Consider the following 4,231-nt stretch of genomic DNA (forward strand, 5'->3'; position numbering starts at 1 on the left):
TCTCTGTGTTGATAATACCACTATTAATCCTTCGAATCCTACACCATCAAGCCCACTCAAGCCGTCGGAGACTCATACTGATGACGTCTTGATTACTGGTACCGGCTTTACAGAACCGGGAAATCCAATAGCTTTGGCCAAGCATACTGCAAAGCAAGAGGTTATTGAAAGGCGGAAGACGAGGTTTGACGTCTCCCATTATGCACAATCGAGCAACAGTGAGATACTCTCTGGCTACCTCAGCCAAGTACACTCCAGCCGCGATCTTGAAGTTGATATGGTGAAGCAAATGCACCAAAAGTACGAGGTATGACTTCCATCTTTGAATATTTATGTACATCATGTCAGCCCCCATGTCTACTGGTTATGATAAGATTGAATAGGATGTAGACTTTGAATAACCCATTGGCTTCTGTCGTAGAATCCCCTTCAAGGCCGGTTGTCATAGTTAAATTTAAACCAGATATTGAAGCAATTTTAGCATTGCATCTATAGCCCTCAAGGGCCGGTTTAATCAGCATGAATGAGCCGGTCCTATTTACCATTGCTTGAAGAAAGGAGAGATTATCTGTGTAGCCCCCATGAATCGGCTGTGATTGTTTACAACACAGCCGGTTCATCATTAAGAAGATACAAGCGATATGCATTAGCCCCCAAGTGCCAAGTAGTCTTGCTTGCAAAGTACTTGGGACCTTATTCATGAGAGCCATTTTCCATAAAGAAATTGTTTGACAGACATTAGGCCCCAAGTGCCAAGTGTCGTTGCTTGCAAAAGACTTGGGACTTATACTCTTGTAAACCGGACATAGATGTGTTTGTAATTCTGCTTCATATAGGCTGCTACTGCTGAAATTGAGTCTCAGTTAAATGATGCAAAGACCCGGCTGGCGAACCAAGAATCTGAGACCAAGAAAGCTGAGTCAAAATTCCAGTTTAGCATAGCTGAATTGGAAAAACTGAAGACCAGTTTGGAGGCCGAGAGAAGCACTTGGGCTGAGGAAAAGACTGTTTTAACACAGCGAGCTAAAAAAGTAGAGGTAGCTCTTCAAGAGGTAACCACTGAGCTCACCGTCTTAAAACACCGTGTATCTCATATGGTGTCGGCGTTCTGGGAATGGGAGTCCCCAGACTTGCCTGCCTGCGGCCCACGGTGTGGCTGTGCTGCACGCCTGTATGGCCCAACTTCATCAACGAGACATTTTGGACACTCGCGAGGGGGACAACGCAAGACCTCCTCAGGAGCGGCCTCACCAGGCTGCCTCACGAGGAGCGGAGATATCAAGGCGGGGAAAACCTCGGGAGGCCCTCGTGACGTGAGCCATGACGATCAGAATCACGCGGGCGCCAGGCGGGCGCCAGCGCGCGCAGCGTCCTTGTTTCCTCTTCGATGCTAAGGGGGCAAGCGCAGGCACGGAGTACCGAGGCATCAGGCAAAGGTTTCCATATTGGTGCAACGAGACCATGACTAGCCGGACGGCAGGACGGAGGTCACCATGGAGCCCAAGACGACGTCATCACCAGAGCCTTTGCTGGTGAAGACCGCTTTTGTCAGGATAAGATGTACTAGCTGTCCACTTTCAATTTGGCCACCGTTGTTGGATCCCTTCCCGCTCAATATTTGGGGAGAGGACCAAGGCCTATATAAGTAGAACTAGCCACCACAGTAGAGGCATCTAGCCTTGAGCCAATCCTTAGCCACACACCGAGCACAAGAACACCTCAACCTCAGGAGGCTGTTCTTCCCCTTGTACTGTTCATCATCAGCCCAAGTGGCAATCCACCACCACCACACTGGAGTAGGGTATTATACCACAACGATGGCTCGAACCAGTATAAATCTTGTGTCCTTGTGTTGTGAGTTCATCGTGTTCGTCCGCGAAATCTTAGCGACCTAGGGCGTAGATCGGTAGGGAGGAAATCTTCGCGCGCACCCCAGTGTTCGAACCTTATGGGTTTTGCCGGAACCCGTGATCCGACATTTGGCGCGCCAGGTAGGGGTGCGCCGGAGGTTCCTTCCTGCCGTCTTGCGTCCAGTTGCTCCATCGTCTCCATCGCCGACGCTCGCCGCGCTCGTGCAGAGCGCCGGGCTGCCCTAGCCACTCGCGTCGCTCAGACGGCTCCTGTCGGTGGGCCACCTCGCCGTTCTCCGTCTCCTGCCACCAACGCCGCCACCGGTCCGACGGGGAACGAGCAGCAAGCGTCCTTGCTGCACCCCTCGGTGCGGCGGGTCGGCCGCACCGCCACTCCATCGCTGACCCCGGCCGGTTCCTCGTCCCATGCTCGTCGCGCTCCCATGGACGCACGGGCCGCGCTCCTCATGGCGCACGCGCTCCTACGCTACCACCCGGTCGACGACCTCTACGAGGAATGACTCGACCGCATCACCGAGCTCGTCCGCGCCACAGGGGGCTCCCCTGCGCCGTCCCTCTCTCCGCCTCACCCTCCGCCAGCTACGAGCGACCTAGCTCACGGAGCGCCTCCACCACCTCTGACCCAAGACGGTGCCCTGGCGCCAAGGCACGCGATCCCACAACGCGACCCGCCGAGTCCCGCGCCTGCGCGCGAAGAAAGAAGTTGTCAAGAAGTCCCTCCGTCGCAAGAGAACGCTCCACCGCTCCTCGCACCGCCGCGGCAGCGCCCCGCGCCGCTCGCTGTGGTGGCACGTGGGCGTCAAGATCAAGCTCCACCCCCAAGACGGGCCCGGGTGACCATGGCTGGCTGCCGCGCCTTCACCCCCGAGCTGCGTAGCGTCGCCTGGCCGGGCAAGTTCAAGCTGGATCTGCCTCCTCGCTACGACGGCACCCCCAACCCCACGGAGTTCCCGCAGCTCTACGAGCTGAGCATCGAGGTGTCCAACGACGACGAAAAGATCATGGCGAAGTGGTTCCCCATGGCACTCAAAGACGGCGGCCGTTCATGGCTCCTAAACCTGCCCCCGGGTTCGATCTCCTCTTGGGACGAGATGCGCGACCGCTTCACCGCCAATTTCCAGGGCACTCGCGACCACCCGCCGGCCGCGGGTGACCTGCGCCGCATCAAGCAACAACCAGGAGAGACCCTCCAGAAGTTCATCCAGCACTTCAACAACATCCGCCTCAAGATCCCCAAGGTGACGGACAAGGCCATCAACTGTGCGTTCTCTGATGGCGTCCGCGACATCAAGATGAAGGAAGAGCTCGCTATCCACGAGGAGCTGTGCACGTCTCAGGAGCTGTTCAACCTGGCGACCAAGTGCGCAAGAGCTGAGGAGGGGCGCCTCTCCCTCCTCGAGCTGCCGGCCGCGGACCCAGAGGAGAAGAAAGCCAAGGCTAAGGACGTGAAGCGCAAGTGAGTAGCCGTGCTCGCAGCGGAGCCGGACACCAAGCGAGGCAGAGACCAGCCCGAGTCATCCAAGAGCAGCCAACCATTCTGCGCCTTTCACAACCTGAACACCCACAACATCAGCGACTGTCAAGAGCTCAGAGCCATTCCAGAAGGACGCTTCGTTCGACGCCCCGAGTGCAGCGACCAGGGCTACGGCCGAGGAGGAGGACGTGGAGGCGGACACTGGGACGACCGTGGCCTGCGCCAGGAGTGGCGCGACCGACCTCGTGAGGACCGCTGGCAGGATCATCCTCGCTAGGGCGCCTGGAGGGACCAGCCTCGTCAGGATCATCCTTAGGGAAACGCCGGTCTTCCCCCGCTACCACCACCACCAAGAAGGAATGACGACCACCATCAGGACGAGGGGGCTGGGGGCTTCCAGGAGCCGCGCGCTATTGCCTGCATATTGGGCGGAGCCCAGGCCCCAGCCTCGCAGCGTATCTTCAAACTGTTTGCTCGTGAAGTGAATGCAGTCCTCCCCAAGCTTGAGGCCACGCGCCCGCTCAGATGGTCCCAGTGCGCCATCACCTTCAACTCGGCAGATCAACTCAAGTGCGCGGCAACCGCTGTCGCCCTCCCGATGCTTTGCTCACCAGTCATCAGCAACGTGCAAGTTACCAAGACCCTCAGCGACGGCGGCGCAGGGCTCAACGTCCCGTCCGTCGACATGTTTGACAACCTCCAACTGCCATATGACCAGCTTCAGCCTACCAAGCCTTTCTCCGGAGTGACCGACGGCTCCACCACACCGATAGGGCAGGTCCGCCTCCCTGTCACCTTCGGAGAACCCAAGAAGTACCGTACCGAGCTCATCGACTTCGATGTCGCGCACATCCGTCTGCCATACAACGCCATCCTTGGGTATCCA

This window comes from Aegilops tauschii, chromosome 4 (assembly GCF_002575655.3).
Source record: "Aegilops tauschii subsp. strangulata cultivar AL8/78 chromosome 4, Aet v6.0, whole genome shotgun sequence".
NCBI lineage: Eukaryota > Viridiplantae > Streptophyta > Magnoliopsida > Poales > Poaceae > Aegilops > Aegilops tauschii.